At 50.1% G+C, this 17,455-nt stretch overlaps 1 protein-coding gene across 2 annotated transcripts in view; it reads right to left on the reverse strand.

The window, feature by feature from the left end:
• Positions 1 to 17,455, reverse strand: part of Gsn (gelsolin) — a 56,585-nt gene that overhangs the window by 35,176 nt on the left and 3,954 nt on the right. For both annotated transcript variants that reach the window (XM_026777035.1, XM_013345980.2), the window contains exon 3: positions 6,747 to 6,833. The gene's annotated coding sequence lies outside the window, so the exon portion shown is untranslated. The remainder of the gene's footprint in view (positions 1 to 6,746; positions 6,834 to 17,455) is intronic.

A 17,455-nucleotide genomic window follows, 5' to 3' on the forward strand; every position in this document is an offset into this window, starting at 1 on the left:
ACAGACCCTGATGAGGGAGGGCTAGACACAGATCCTGATGAGGGGGGGCTAGAAACAGACCCTGAATAAGGGGGAGCTAGAGACAGACCCTGATGAGGGAAGGCTAGAGACAGACCCTGAATGAGGGGGAGCTAGACACAGATGCTGATAAGGGGGGAGGGCTAGACACAGATGCTGATAAGGGGGTGGGCTAGACACGGATGCTGATAAAGGGGGAGGGCTAGACACAGATACTGATAAGGGGGTGGGCTAGACACGGATGCTGATGGGGGAGGGCTAGACACGGATGCTGATAAAGGGGGAGGGCTAGACACGGATGCTGATTAGCTGTGGGCAGTGAAGCACAGGGATCATTTTGGAGTAATGAACATGTTCTTGCCAGGTGTGGTGGTGCATGCCATTAACCCCAGCACTCAGGAGGCAGAAGCAGGCAGATCTCAGCGAGTTCAAGGCCAGACTGGTCTATACAAGTTTCTGGGAAACCAGGGCTACATAGAGATACTCTGTCTCAAGAAAGAAGATGGAGGGAGAGAAAGAGGGAAGGACGGGGAGGGGGGGGAAGAGGAGGGAAGAGAGGAAAGAAAAGTCTTTCAAACATGATTGTGGAGATGATTTCAAAAGCCCGAATTCACTAAGAATCAGAGTTCATGAAAATGGCAGAATTATATATATGGAAACTCTGTGAATTTAATCAGTTATGTGAATTATATTTCAGGAATGTTGAATGTTGCTGTGGAAACAAAAGTCCTCGTGTTAGCCAGGCATGGTGGCGCACGTCTTTAATCCCAGCACTCGGGAGGCAGAGGCAGGTGGATCTCTGTGAGTTTGAGGCCAACCTAGTCTGTGGAAAGCATGCCCGGACAGTTAGAGCAACACAGAGAAACCCTGTCTGGAAAATCAACAACAACAAAAGCCCCCCTTCCCCCTCCCCGCCTCCAATCCTCATGTTTAGCTGGGGAAGTGAACTTTTCATTGTCATCTACTGAGAGTAGCCCAGAGCCACTGACAGCAGGGGGTGGCTGTGGATGTCTCTACACACAAGAGTGGGCAAGCAGATCCCTGGGAGAGTTTGGAAAGAGCACAGACTCCCCAGCGTGGTCCCAGCCTTGGAATGTGCAGAACTGGGGGCGTCCAAGAACCCAATTCTAAGGGTCAGCTACCAATGGGAACCACTCGGCACAGCCATAGTTGGGGAAACTGAGGTTAAGCAGGAGAAGGGGCCTGCTGGGTCTGGTGGATCAAACAGCAGGACAGCTGGGACTAACTGGTTCCCTTCCTGTTTTCTTCCCTCCTTCCCCTCTGCCTCCCCCAGGGCGGGCCTCCCCTGCCATCAGCTGTGACTCAGAGCTCTGAGTCATCCTGTGGCACAACAGAAGGGACTTCTTAAGAAAAACAATCCCTAACACGGAGCTCCCCAGAACCTTGGGAACAGGATCGGCCCAGGGGGCTGGGAGGAGGAGAGAGAAAGGTCAGGGCCCTGTGGGAGGCCAGGGCTCCCCAAGCCTGACTGCTCTTAGCCACTGAGAGGTGCAGCACATATGTAAGGAGCCTCAGCTTCACCACCGGCAAATAAAACTCCCTTCTGCACACTGAAGCTCCATATGCGCAGGCGTCACGACAACAACCGTGTGTGTGTGTGTGTGTGTGTGTGTGTGTGTGTGTGTGTATGTGTGCAGATGTGTATAAGCAGATGTATGTGCGCAGATACATCTTACACACTTAAAAATGTGTCTGCAGATGTGTGCATGTATTATTGCATGTGTGTATATGCAGGCGTGTGCAGAGGTATGTGTGCACAGATGTGTGTGCAGATGTGCATGTGCAGATGTGTGCACGTATATGTGTGCAGGTATTGTGCGTGCGTGTGTGCAGGTGTGCACAGATGTGTGTGCAAATAATGATGTGCAGATGTGTGCACTATATGTGTGCAGGTATTGTGCATGCGTGTGTGCAGGTGTGCACAGATGTGTGTGCAGATGTGCATGTGCAGATGTGTGCTCATATATGTAGAGGCTAGGGATCAAGGTCAGCTGTCTCACTGAATCATTCTTCACCATATTTTGGAGGACATGTCTTCTCCTTGAGCCTGGAGCTCACATATCCGCTCAGACAGTGGAGCCAGCAACCCCGGGGATCCTCCTGTCCCTACCGTCCCTTCCCTGTGCAAGGGACCAAACAGGCACGTGGGGCCAGCACTTCAGCTATTAAAGCCATCTCCTCAGCCCCATGATATGAACTCCATAAGCACCAGTTTTCTGAATCCTCATTAAAATTTGTGGGTGCCATCATCCAGTTTTAGAGACGGGGAAACTGAGGCTCAGAGAAGTCAGTCTTCAGTTGAATACTGCACAGTTAGGCAAGGCAGAGCAGAGTTTAAATCCAGGGCTAGATTTTGAAGCCTGTTACTCTCTCCTACATGGGCTGGGGAGTTGGTGCAGTGGTTAAGAGCACTGGCCGCTCTTGCAGAGGACCGGGGTTCAGCTCCAGCACTAAATGGCAGCTCACAAACATCCCAAACTCCCATTGCAGGGGATCCAATGCCCTCTTCTGGTCTCTTTAGAACCAGGCACGCATACAGTGCTAAAGACATGTAGGCAAAACATAAAATGAAAATAAATACATCTTTTTTATTCTTATTTTTTAAAGATTTGTTTAATTTTATGTTTATGGGTGTTCTACTGCATAGATGTCTTTGCACATGTGTTTGTAGTGTCCCTGGAGGCCAGAAGAGGACATCAGAACAGGCAGAGCCTAATTGGTAGCTAAACTGTGGTCCTGCTTGAACAGGCTTCAGAGAGCCTCTCAGTTCCCAGCTGCTCATCATTCCCCCTAGGGCGTTTTCCTCAGCCATGGCTGGGCAGGGCAGAAGGGAAAAGGCCTCTTGAGATAGGCTAGGCTTCAATCTAGCAGCTATAAATAGGCCCTTCTGGTTTGGGCTGAAATAGTTATGCCAGGCCCAGCTCGACAGACATCAGAGCACAAACGGCCCCAGAAATGCACCCCCCCCACCCCCCCACACAGTTAACTAAAACTTCTTCAGGAAGCCATTGCTCACAATTCTTGAGGAAGAGGGTTTGAGCAAAGAGCCACACCCGCCTAGAAAGGAGACTGTACCTGGGCCTAGGCTTCTTTTTCTGCTTTTACTTTTTTTTACATTGCTTCTGCCTGGGACTCAGTTTCCCAAAATGTGAACTAGGAAGGTCGGTGTGCACTCTTGGGCCCTTCCAGCCAGCATGCTGTGACACATGCTTCTCAAACACTTATCTTATTGTGCCCAGCCCCGATCAGCCCGGTAACTGTATTTTGTTGTTACTGAAGTGCTGGGAACCAGTCCCAGGCAGGCCCTCTATTACTGAGCTACATCATAGCCCCTGTGGCACATCGCAAATTTAAATGTTGTTGTTGTTATTGTCTAGGATTTTTGAGAACCTTGCCATCCTGAGTGCTGCATGCAAAGGATGGAATGTTGAATAAGTCCTAACCAGCCCCGTGCCTGGGCCAGACACTGGTGCTAAAGACAGCTCCAGCCCCACCCCCCAAATCCTCCTCGTGGCCTTCGTGAGCTCTGCTGGCAACAGCCTGTTGTGACCTGGGCAGGGCCTTGACCTTATGGTAAAGGCTCCCAGCCATCCCATGTACCCAAGGGCTGCACCCCCTTCCTTCACAGGTCACCACCCGAGCCCCCCTTCATGGATACAGAGGATGAAGCTGAGGGGGACTGGGCTTTCTGTTCAGAGACACTAGCTCAGACTTACTCCTAGAGTCCAGTGCTGCAGTGATCTGACTCAAGTCAGCCTAGCTGGACAGTGAACAGAACCGGGCAAGAGCGAAGAACAGAGAGAGAGAAACAAGTTATTCACGTGTGTGTGTGTGTGTGTGTACCTGAGTGTGTGCGTCTGTTTGAGTTTCTATCTGTCTGCATGTATGTGTGTATGTCTCTGTGTGTGCATATCTCTGTCTCTGTGTATGTATCTGTATGTATATCTCTGTGATCTCTGTGTGTGTGACTGTGTGTATGTCTATGTGTGTGTCTCTGTGTCTCTGTGTGTGTATATCTCTGTGTCTGTGTCTGTGTATGTCTCTCTCTGTGTGTCTGTGTATGTCTCTGTGTGTATGTGCCTCTGTGTGTGTATATCTGTGTGTGTGTCTCTGTGTTTATGTCTGTGCGTGTATGTGTGTGTCTTTGTGTGTCTGTGTGTATATCTCTGTGTGTGTGTCTGTATGTATGTCTCTGTGTGTATGTGTTTCTGTGTGTATATCTCTGTGTGTGTATATCTCTGTCTCTGTCTGTCTCTGTGTAGGGAAGGGACGTGACAGGGCTTCACCAGAACACACTCTCCTATGAGATGCCTGCATTGCCCTCTCTGACCGCCCTCCTCTTTGCCTGCCATAATTGACTGCTCTGAAATCTCATCAATCGAGCCGCTCCTCTCCTCCACGGCCATCTATGGCTCCCAGTGACGGAAGACTGAAGCTTAGCTGGCATCCGAGGTCTCTCTCCAGACATCCGTGTCTCCTCCTGCCACTCTCAGACATGACTCACTGGTCCTCACTGGGCTCCCCCAGGTAACCAGCCCTTTGCACATAATCCTCTTGCCTGGAACGCCCAACGCCCCATCTCAGCCCAGCGCTCATCCCAGGGCAGGAAAAGCTGACTGGCCCCATGGGTGTCTTGGAAAGCATCTGGGTATGGGCCACAATTGTCTCCCTCAGGGATTGCATGGCTCCTCTTTCAGGATGGGGCAGTTCACCACCATTTCAGAGAGTCAGCAAGGGTTGGCTGGGAGATGCAGGGGAGAGAGGCTGGAGGGAGGGTGACAGGAGGGTGGTGGGAGGCTGGAGGCAGAGAGCCAAGAGAATCCTGGGAGAGCACACATTTCCCAGGACTTCTCGACACCAGGTCCTACATGAAGAATCAGGGCATTTCAGTGAGGAAAACACGAAAACAACGCCATGCAGGGTCATAAGATGTGCATGCACACGCGTGTGCATGCATGCATGTATGCATGTGTGAGATGGTGTCATTAATGAAGTTCTCCAAGTCTCCCACTAGGAAGCTCCTAACAGTCTCTAGTAGCGTGGAGTAAAATCCACAGTCAGGGCAGCATGGCCTGGAAGCCTTGGTCCCTTGCCTGGCCATTCCCCATTCCGTCTGAGGGATGTTCTCCCTTCCTAGCTCACCCTGCCGTCCGGCACTCACGCTCCTCTGCCCTGTCCAGAGAAAAACCTCCTCCTAGCTGCTCCCTTAGACCATTAGATCCATCTACACAAGACCCAGGAAGCCACGGCACGCACAACCATCTACACAAGACCCAGGAGGAATGGGAAGCTTCTATTCTTTGTGTCTTCTCCAATTGCCAACTCAGGCCCTAGATACTTGTCACATGATTCTGGGAATGAATGGATTCCAGAATCCGCCTAACATTTAAGTCAGAAAAACAAAGTGCTGTGCATAGTCAGAAAGGGTGGGTGGGGCAGCTGGGGAAACTGACAAGACAGCCTTCCAGCGGCCAGGGAGAGAATGTTCCAGATGGAGAAGGAGGTATCAGTGTGCTAGAGACTTGGGACAAGGATGTCTGAGGATCTGATGGGAGGACACCAGGGCGCCATGCTTACATCCAAGTTCATGGAGGTGAACGTGGGGCGGGTGCAGTGCAGGGGATAGGGGAGCCGCAAGGGTAAACAGGCAGAATCCTGAGACCCTCAGCGAGGCCCGAGCAGGTCTGGCTGTGGCCCTGTGGTGTTTCCAGAAGTTCAGCAGGCAGACAGAATGTACGGGCCTTGTGACATGGCTAGTAAAATCATACACAGGAAAGGGCACCCCAGTTTCTGGACTGTCAGAAGTAGGTACCCCAGAAGCCAGATGTGATCATTCAGTGGTAGCTAAGGGTGGCCAGGCCTCTGGGCCTAGGGAACCTTCTAGAAACCTCTGGAACTAAGGACAAAGGCCCTGTCATCTAGACTTTCAGAGGGACAGAGGCATGCTCAGCTCCTCCGCTGGGTGCAGTGGAGGATTGGGAAATGTAGGCACTTGCTTCCTGCTTCTTTTGGCAAGCAATGGTGACATCATGGGCTGGCCACTGATGCCATGGGCCGGAGGGCGCTTTCCTATCTCCTCAAACAACTGGAAGTTCTCTTATGTTAGGTTGAAATGCTCTCACAGTGACCTTCCTGGCTTTCCATCTCACAAAGGCATCTGCGGGGCTGTCTGATCCCCAACACCACCTTGTTAGACAAGGAAGGGACCGAATGCACCGACCTCCAGGAGGAAACGCCCAGGACCCACTCAAGGAATCAGGGTCTCCTGGCGTGCAGCCCAGCACTCTGCACTCTGCCCAGCCCCCCAGTGCACTGCAGCTCAGGCTCAGCAGGGAATCTGATAGGCCCGCCCAGCCAGGTGGGAATGACTCATCCAGTCTCCCTGACTCACACTCCTCAGGTGCCTCCTAAGTCAACAAGCGGGGACTTGGTGGCCACACCCAACTTTGTCCAGCTCTCCACAACCTGCAGGGAGGGTTCCCACCTCTCCTCCCACCATAGAGCTCCCAGAAGGCTTGAGAACACAGCAAGCAAGAAGCACAGCCAGGGCAGGAGCAGGCATGGGCGCTCAGCCCGCCTCACCCCTGCCCTCAGCTGCCTTTCCCTTGGTGAGGAGCAGATGGGGTGATGAATAATGTTGTCCATTCTGGAATCATCTAGACTTCCGGGACACTGGGTGGACAGCGGTTCTGTGTTGTTCTACCTACCTTTCAGAGCCGTGCAAGGAGAAGACAGCCACTCCGGGAGGAGACGCTGTGAGCTGCCGGGCCCTGGGAGAGGAGTGTTGGTGGAACCTGGAAAAGGGCCCAGGAATCTCGGTGTCAGTGTCTGAGGTCACACAGGTAAATCCCGCCTACCTGCAGATCTCCAGCCAGTGCTGCCCGCACCTGATGCTGGAGGGTTGAGCTGGTCAAGGGTGGACCTCAGGATGCCAGGCTATGAGCTCCTTGGAGTAACTGCTTCACTCTGAGGCTGTGGTGCAGTACATGACCCAGCAAATGCCACCTCCAGTGCCCATTAGAAGAGCCCCAAGGCTCCTGATGTTACAAGCCCCTTCCTAACCAGAGTATACGACCCAGATATGGCTGATGGGTTTTGCAATGTTAGTAGGTAACACAGCAGTGGGCATGGAGCCACAGGCAGAGGGGCCAGAGGTCACATGTTTCTCTGGGTCTGGGATACTAAAGTTAAATGGCACCTCTACAGGCCTTTCTCAAATATCTTGCAGAAAATCCCAATTCCTAGAGGCATATCAAAGCACATGGGGTTTGTTTTGAAAAATGACAGACAGCTACGCACACTCCATTAACTCCAAACCAGTCTCACCTGCTCACCTGGGGGGCTGTATATGTTCTTAAGTGCACCCCTTTCCTCATGCTTCCAATGCAGCAATGGGTACCCCCAGCCACATCTCCCGTCTCCCATCCACACAGAGGTCCAGGCATCACTCCCACGATCTCCAGCTCACGCTGACTTCCGATTCAGTTCAGCCTCTGACTACAGGGGAACACACCCCACTCTCCATCGCCACCGCCCCCTCTCAGCTGGCCACTGACTCTCTGGTCTCTGACTCTCTCCCAGTGTAAACCTCCTCAGAGCAGACCCAGACCACATCACTGGGTCGCTCAGACCTGCTGTGGCTCCACACAGCCCCAGACAAAGTATAGGATCCTTTGCTGACTTTCGGTATCTACTCTCTGTGGTCTGTCATGGCCAGCCGCTTGAACCACAGCTCTCTCATCTGCTGCCTGCCATACGACTGCCACATAGAGTGTGTTCCGCCCCTGCATCCTTTGGGCAAGTTTTGTACCCTGTGTCCTTCAACCCTCAGCTCCTAGGTTCTCTGCCACACTAAATAGCAGCAGTCTGTGTCTGTATCGGTCTCTCCCAGCAGACTAAGATCTGCTCGTGCTACTCCAGACCCTGCCCGCTGCAGCTCCAGATTCCCCCAAAGGATATGCTTGCATGTATGTGTGACACATGCGCTCACAGGCACACGCCCACAGAACTTGCTCACAGTACAGATGCTGCCATCTATGGGCAAGAAAAGCATTGCACGCTTCCTGAGATGGACTCCAGCCTTCACGCTTCACTGGGTTTACAAAGACCCCAGCTAAGACCGAAGTTAGCGGGTTTCCCTTCTGGAAGGGCAGAAGCAATTGGAAAACAAGATCTGCAAGCCACTAGTGCTACTAGCTCAGTCTCCACCCACATGCTCCCAAAGGAGCAAGAAATGGAGGGTTTCTGTTGCAGCCCCCACCATAGCTCCAGGCAGCTGGTTCTGAGTTTGCCTGCACATCTGCCTGCACTGCCTCAGAGCTTAGAGAGAGGAGGCAGCTTCCCAGAATCAGGCTGTCCACCAAGGAAAAGCTAGCCTCTGGCAGGGAGTTCACTGACAGTGTGCAGGCCACCAGGGGACCTCATCCGGAGCATTCTGCCTGTGGAAGGTGCAGGCTGCAGCCGTGGCTGTTCTCACCCTATATATAAGACCCTTCCTGATGGGGGCTGGAGAGGTGGCTCAGAGGTTAAGAGCATTGCCTGCTCTTCCAAAGGTCCTGAGTTCAATTCCCAGCAACCACATGGTGGCTCACAACCATCTGTAATGGGGTCTGGTGCCCTCTTCTGGCCTGCAGGCATACACACAGACAGAATATTGTATACATAATAAATAAATTTATAAGACCCCTCCCGAGTCATCAGTAGGACTTTTGGACTAGATGGCCAGTCACACCACAAGGATTCAAATGGCCAAGTTCTCACTTTCTGTACACCTACCAGGCAATAGACTCGACAGGCAATATAGGAAATCTGCCAGGCAGGTGCCAGGCAGGTACCATGCCACTCATCTTGCCAAGCAAGACCTCAGGCTCAGAGAGGTGAAGTAAGGCTCCAGGGGTCAGGTCACACAGCTAAGATGTCTAGGCAAACTGCTGCTCTTGGGTCCAGCTTTTACTCAGTATCAAGCTATAAATAAGTGTACGCTTCCTGCTTACTTGGAGAAAGACCTGAAGCTTTGGTTGCTCAGGCTTACAGCACATTTCTGCAGAGGGCTACAGGGTACATGATCTGAGCCACAGCAAACCACTGCTGTCTCTTGTATACAGGGCTACAGGGTACATGATCTGGGCCACGGCAAACCACTGCTGTCTCTTATATACAGGGTACATGATCTGGGCCATGGCAAACCACTGCTGTCTCTTGTATACGGGGCTACAGGGTACATGATCTGGGCCATGGCAAGCCACTGCTGTCTCTTGTATATGGGGCCACCTGGTAGGTGATCTGGGCCACGGCAAGCCACTGCTGTCTCTTGTATACGGGGCTACAGGGTACATGATCTGAGCCATGGCAAGCCACTGCTGTCTCTTGTATATGGGGCCACCTGGTAGGTGATCTGGGCCACGGCAAGCCACTGTTGTCTCTTGTATACAGGGCTACAGGGTACATGATCTGAGCCATGGCAAGCCACAAATTGAGAATGATGTTTATCATCTTAAATGTAAAACCCTCTGGTGGAGATGTTTATCAAAGCCACATTGCAGGCCTTCAGATGGCTTCCCACTGAGTCATTCTCTGCTGTTGAAGGGCCCTATTTCTCCACCTCTTCATGACTTAGCAGGAAACTATTTCAACAACCGCTCACATTCTAGAAACAGTGGAATAAAGTCTGACCCAGAGTTGGAACAGAAGAAGGAGGCAGGATGGACAGAAGGAATCTCCAGGGTGAGCTGCCTGGGTTGGGGGAAGGCTTGCCCAACAAGCACAAGTCTCTGGGTTCTACGAGCAGCTCTAAGAAAAGAAAAAAGTATCTGAATCTAAACTGGCTATGTATGCCTTATCAATAGGCTTAATTTTGAAATATCCATTCTAAATCAACTATTTTTCTGAGACAGGGTCTCATTTATCACAGGCTGGCTTTGAATTCAATACACAGCAAATGTGATTTTGAAATTTTTATCTTTCTGCCCACTTTATACAGGTGTACAACATCACACCACTTCGTACAGGTGTACAACATCATACCCACTTCATACAGGTGTGCAACATCACACCACTGCATACAGGTGTGCACCACTGTAGCATGCTGGGGCTGTAACTCAGGGCTATGCACGCTAGATAAGCACCCCACCCAGTCCTCGATTTAGAATCTTCCAGTTCAATGTGACCCCTGGACCAGCAGCAACAGCATGAACTGGGTGCTCATGAGAATGAAGATTCCAGGCCCCAACCCAGCCCTAAGGAATCAATTCCCGGGTGATTGTGGACATGGTAAGTCTAGGAGATTCTTCAGAACATCATGTCTATCTACTTTCAAAATTATTAGAAGAAGTCTAAAAGCATTTCCCTAGTGTCACAGTGTCACCTCCCCGTCCTCAGAGCTGCACCCCACTCCAGGATGCAAAGCAGACAGACCAGGTCTTCACTTGACCTTGAGATCTGGCCCTGGTCAGGTGGAAAGCTGACTTGGGAGGTGAGGAGAAGGCAGCACTCCCGTGCACAGAGGAGTGGGAGCCAAGTTAGAGAACCAGGTCAAACAGGCAGGCAAATGACTCACCCAAGTCAGTACCCCAGATGTCCATGGCCAAGTTCCCTGATCTTCCCAGGCCTGGGGTTGAAAGGTAACTGAAAGAGTTTTGATTCAAATGTGTGCTTTTAAACTACACAAGTGATGGCACTCGGGGCTAGGTAAGTGCTTGTGGGAACACAGTGAAGAGGTGGAATTGGCAGTTCCTCAGACCCTCTCTACCATTTAGATGGGGAAACCTGTCAGGTGAAAAGGCAGTGAAGAGTGCCACCTTCTTTGGGGTCAGTGCAGACAGTATCAGGGTTGGGCACACAAAGGTTGGTGCTCCCATGCCAAGTATGGTACTCCCATGCCAAGTATGGTACTCCCACCCCAAGTGTGAAAGCTGAGGGTAGCTTGGCACGGGCACTGGCAGAGATGTTTATGGAGGTGGGGAAACTGAAGCCTCCAGAGTTGCCAGGGCCTCTCCTAAAGCCAGGAGCTTTCTTTCCCCTCATCTGCTAACAATGTGGTAGAACAGAGGCCTAGGAACTGGCTTTCTTCTAGGGAAATTCCACGTGGGCAGGGAAGACGGCCCACCCACAAGAGCCCCGATGCCAAGAGAAACTCTGCTAGCATGTGTATTTCCTGGCTTTCTTTCCCCTGTGCATGTTGCCACTCTGCTATGAGCCAGGCAGAGATGGACTGAGACTCACCCACCCACCTCAGTTTTGGAAAGAACCACAGATAAATTAATTTTCTATTTCTCCATATATTTTTCTTGTAATGTGGGGACCTTTTGGACCCACAGGTGGGCCTAATGGCAGGATAGTAAGTCCTATAGTTCTTTGTAATATGAAAACACAATACAAAAAATTCAGACGTATACAATGTGGGAATTATCAGACCCCCAATAAATACTATGTTCTAATTTAGACATGCAGTCATGGCACATACAGTCATTACAAAAAGATTCAGCTTGGGCTCCGATGTTCCCATCGTGCCTCTAGCACATCATGCTTTCCACACTTGAAACTGTACAAGCGTCCCACGAGGCTCCTGCAGGAGTGCAGAACGGATGCAGTGGAGCCAGGGAGGTAGGGTTGCAGGAAAAACCCTGCATGTCCATTTACATTTGAGCTGCAGATATGCATTGATTTTTCTTTATAAGTATGCCCTAAATATTGCAGGGAGGAAAGTAATACTAAGTAATTACTCATTCTTTATCTGAAATTCTAATTTAACTAGCATCCTGTTTCCTTAGTTGCTAAATATGGCCACCCTAAGGGCAGAGTCTCAAATTCCACATTTCTAAAAAGCCTGAACACAGCCTTGCCGCATCTAAAACATTCACGGTCATGAAAATGGAATTTTATGCAAGCATGAACTCTACAAGCTTTTAAAAGACTATCTAAAGAGCCAGGTCGGCCATTCCCAGCTTCTAAAGGTGTGTTCTAGAACCAAGTGTCCTCTTGTTTGGTAGACAAACAGTCCGATAAAGTGCAAAGGGGACAGGGCCTAGGCTAGCCCATGAAAATCCCACTCTGACGTAGTTCAACTGGCTTCCACCTCCTGGCCTGAAGCTCAAGAAGCAATAACATGCGACCATACAAAGATCACTCCAGGGTGCTTGGATCAGATGAGAAAACAGCAATTCTGAGAGTCTGAACGATCTGCACTGGGGAAGCACCATGTAGGTGCACTGCAGAACCCTGAAGCTGGCAGAGGGCTGGCCTAGCATGCACAGCTGGGCAAGGTGGTGCATTGCAGAACCCTACAGCTGGTAGGAAGCTAGACTAGCATGCACAGCTGGGCAAGGTGGTACAAGATGTAATCATAGCACTTGTAATGGAAGTAGGAGTGCAGGGCCATCCTCAGCTACATAGTGAGTTCAAAGCCAGCCTAGGCTGCTATAGGAAACCCTGTCTTAACAAACTAACAAAAATGTGAGTAGCTAGCCTTGAAATCTTAACTTTACCCTTGAGGAAGCCAAGGCACAGAGGTGGTCCACTCAAGGTCTGCACCACTAGCACAAAGAGAACCAAGTTACCTCTGCGGAGAGGCGATTCAGTCGGGGTCAGACCGCAAGCGCAAAGCAGAAACTGGAAAGAGAACCATGGTCCCTCTGCTCTGCCACTGAAAGTCTCAGCTCCACCCTTTCTGTTACTGGACTGTGCAGAAAGATCTGCTGAAGTCTGCAGGACAACTGGACTCCTGGTAGCCCGTCGCAGTGCTCCTTCAAGGATGCGGTTTCCCCACCAGTGATGGTAGAAACACAGGACCACTCATGTGACCACTGTGACCCTTCTGGATAACAAGTGGGCAAAGTAAAAGCTATCAAATGTCTCAGAACTGAGCCAGGAACTCCACTTGTAATAATGAAGAAAGAACATGGGAAGAGGTGGCTCAGTGGGTCTAAGCAATTGCTGTCAAGCCTGATGCCCCCATTGTGGAGAGAACAGACTTCACAAAGTTGTCTTGTGACTCTTGCCTTGGCATGTGTGTGCACATGCACACACACACACATACACACACACACACAAATAAATAAATAATGTAAATAAATTTTTTAAAGAACATATAAAAAATATTCACTAGGGTGTTCAGCATGGTATTGTTTATGAACACTCTGAATGTGTGAGCTTAGATGATTGTTAAGTGAAGGTACCTACCTGCCCACCAGGAGTGGAATAATAGTGATGAAAATCTAGCATACCTCACTTTTTTAATTTACAAAAAATAGGATTGGGAGTACAGCAAAGAGGTTGTCTAGCATGTATGAGGTCCTAGGTCTAATGCCCAACACCAAGAAAGAAAAGGAAAAAGAAAAACTTAAAAATAAATAAATAAAATTAATTATACTATTGTTATGGAATATTAGTTTAAGGTGTGTTACATTTGTTTATACTGTGGAATGTTTGTTTAATGATGTAAAGATGTGTTGCATTCTTTTATGTTGCATTTGTTTAACTCTGTAAAACTGTATCACTTTGCCTGCCTAAAACACCTGACTGGTCTAATAAAGAGCTGGATGGCCAATAGCGAGGCAGGAAAGAGAAATACATGGGGTTGGCAGGCAGAGAGAATAAATAGGAGAAATCTAGAGAAAAGGGAGGAGAGAAGGAGAAGGAGGATGTCAGGGGCCAGCCACACAGCCAGCCATGGAGTAAGAAGGAAAGAAAAATATATGGAATAAAGACAGGCAAAAAGCCCAGAGGTGAAACGTAGTTAAAGAAAAACAGGACAATTTAAGTTAGAAAAGCTGCTTAGAAACAAGCTGAGGCCAGGCATTCATAAGTAGGAATAAATCTCCATTTTTTTATTTGAGAGCTGGGTGGCAGGCCCCCAAGAGTGAAAAAACTAACCACAAATTAGCCTATCATTTTAATCTTCTGGCCCACGAGAGTAAGAGTTTATATAGAAGTTGAGCAGTGCTAATGCCAGCAGAGGCAGGCAGATCTCTGTGAGTTCAAGGCCAACCTAGTCTACAGAGCTAGTTCCAGGACAGCTAGGGCTGTTACACAGAGAAACCCTGTCTTGAAAAACAAAACAAAACCACAGTAAACCTGAGAACAGTTTTATGTTATGTTTAAAGAATCCTTCATGAGAAAATATTTGTTATAATATTGAGAAAAAAATCTAAAAGAACAGAAAATTGTACATACAGTATGACCATTGTGTGGTGTTTAAAATGCCAGGAAGTGGGGGCCGGAGAGCCGGGCTCGTCCAGAGATCTGAGTTCAGTTCACAGCCCCCACGCCAGGGAGCTCCAGGTCTGTCACCCCAACTCCAGATCAGCCGCCTCTGGCCTCTGCAAGCACTTACACTAAAATGTATACACCCACACACCGATATACTTGCATGCACACAGAAACCATAAAATAAATTTTTTCTAAAAAAGAAAATGCCAGGAAGAAAACACACCCAAAAGTTAGTGGTGCTCACTTAGGTGCCAGCTAAGGATAATTCTTTGTTGTGGTTGTTGTTTTTAAATCTTTAAAAACTTCTATTTTCCAAATTTTCTATCACAAGCTCCTGTCACCACAAGGAAGGAAAGTCCACTGAGGAGACAAACAGAAACGCCACCAGGCCACTCCCCAGATTTAACTAGTATTTACAGAGCTCTCACCCGAGTCCGGCCCAGCCACAGCCTCTGAGCAGGAACACCAGGGCCCCACCCTGGAGGCTAACAGGCATGAATGGCATGAATATATATCCTGCGCTTGCTAAGTACTTGGCCCAAATGACAAAGCCGTTGAGGATGGAAAGTAACAAGACACCATTTGCTTAGCCAATGGAGCACAGTGAAGGAATCCACCCCCATGGGCTTGGCCCCTCGTCAGAGTTCCCTACCAGGTTCCGTGGCTCAAACCCTTTCTGGATTCCTCTTGGAAAGCCGGTTTCAGGGAGACCTTATAACCAGGAAAACCAAATAACCAAACAGAAAACAGACCAGACAAGGGTGCACACTCAGTCCCAGGACTTGGGAGGCAGAGGCAGGCAGATCTCTGTGAGTCTGAAGCCAGCCTGGTCTGCAGAGCAAACTCTAGGCCAGCCAGGCCTGTATAGTGAGACCCATTTCCCATTCCCTAAATCAAGCACTGAGTGCAGGAGGCACCAAGGCACTGTGCAGAGCTAACGATGAGCCGCACTAACTACAGAGCACAGAGCTGGGAAAGGACCTAGGGCAAGGAGACTCGGTGTTCTGAGCCTCAGTTTCCTCATCTGCAAAGTGGGTAACCTAAGGACAACATCGGGGTTACTGTAAAGAGGGTAAGCAGCTTCACTTCCCCAAGGAAGGCCTCAGTTTGTTTATCTGTAAAATAGAGTCCACATTTCTTCCTTCCTAAGACTATTTGAATAGTAAACAAAACAATAAGAGCTGAAGGTGAATTGGAAATCAAGGAATACTGTCTGGGAGTGAAACCCCACTCTCAGCTTCCTGTCTGCAAAACGGGGCTATTGGTTCTGCTCAAATTCTAGTAGACTCTGTCCAAATTCAAGTAGGACCACAGAACTTCTGCATCTGACTGCATCGGGCTCACCTGTCACTTCTAGGCACGAAGGTTCTGTGTCAGTAGGTTGAGCACAAAGCACTCTGACTCAGAGCCACCCATGCTAGACAAGCCCCACACAGCTCCCCGCCCCATGGTGTGCGATGGTCACTGGAGTCCATTAAAAAGGCATGCAAGAGCCAAATCCCACTCTTCATTCTGTCAGGGGCACAGACTGGACTCCAGCCCTGGCCCTCAGCTGCCTCGTCTCACCCACCACACCCACTGATTTTTCTCTCCCCTACCCTGCAATTGCCCATGTGGTCCCAGGCAGAGCAGGAGCAAAGGGACACAGCTCAAGAGGAGGGGGAGGGGAAGCGGGCAGCAGCAGGAACTGAGCCTGCCTGTGGCCTCCGACTTCACAAACTGCACCAGGCTGTAATATGACACACGCTCATTCAGCCGAAAGGGAGGAGATATTTTTACTTAACATCCCTCAGCTGCCTAAACATTGCCCGCCCTCCCACCACCGCCACGCATAGCATAACTCCTGGGACCCACGTTTCTCTGCTTCAGCTCACATTTGCTTAGGAGGTACCAGGGGGGACTCACTTTTCCCAGCCTTTGGGAATGTCTACGACTTTGACAAATAGTAGAGGAAGGACCAGTTCTGGCCAGGCGCCCAGCTAACAAAGGACCTTGCCTGCGTCCAGGAGCCTTCATTTCCTAAAATAGATGGGAGACAGATCCGCACCCTGGGGACGTTGATGGTAAAGAACACATGTGTTGATAAATAACCCTGGGCCCCTCCAGTCTTCCCTGGGCTGTGCATACCAAGTCCCCAGCACCATGTAAATGTCAGGTGCACAACAGCACACCTGGATCTCCAGTGTTGACCGTGGAGCCAACAGGGACAGGTGGGTCCCGGAAGCTCATTGGCTGGTCAGGCTGGTGAACTGTTGAGCTCCAGGTTCACTGAGACTCACAGTGGAGGGGCTGGCGAGGTGGCTGAGCAGAGCAAGGACTCCTACACATGCCTGATGACCTGAGTTTGGCCCCCAGACCCCAGGGAAAGGTAGAAGGGAAGACTGAGTCCACAAAGTTGTTCTCAGATGGCCAGCATGCTCACCCACACACACGCACATCACACACACACACACTGTCACATGTTCACCCTAGCATGCTCACCCCCTCCACACACCATCACATGTGCACCCTAGCATGCTCACCCACACACACGCACATCACACACACACACTGTCACATGTTCACCCTAGCATGCTCATCTCCTCCACACACCATCACATGTGCACCTCAGCATGCTCATCCACACACACATACAGCACATATGCACCCCACAGTGCTCAATCACACACACACAGCACACATACACACCATCACATGTGTACCCCAGCATGTTCACCTACACAAACACACACCACATAGGTACCCTAGCAAGCTCACCCACACATACACATCACACATACACAGCATCACATGTGCACCCTAGCATGTTCACCCGCCCCACACACACACCGTCACATGTGTACCCCAGCATGCTCACCTATACAAACACACACCGCATAGGCACCCTAGCAAGCTCACCCACACATACACATCACAAATACACACCATCACATGTGCACCCTAGCATGCTCCCCCCTACACACACCATCACATGTGCACCCCAGCATGCTCACCTACACAAACACACACCATCACATGTGCACCTCAGCATGCTCATCCACACATACATAAAGCACATATGCACCCCAAAGTGCTCAATCACACACACACACACACACATCACACATACACACCATCACATGTGCACCCTAGCATGTTCACCCCCACACACACATCACATATACACACCATCACATGTGCACCTCAGCATGCTCACCCACACATACATACA

The sequence above is a fragment of the Microtus ochrogaster genome, chromosome 4 (assembly GCF_000317375.1).
Source record: "Microtus ochrogaster isolate Prairie Vole_2 chromosome 4, MicOch1.0, whole genome shotgun sequence".
In the NCBI taxonomy this organism is placed as follows: domain Eukaryota; kingdom Metazoa; phylum Chordata; class Mammalia; order Rodentia; family Cricetidae; genus Microtus; species Microtus ochrogaster.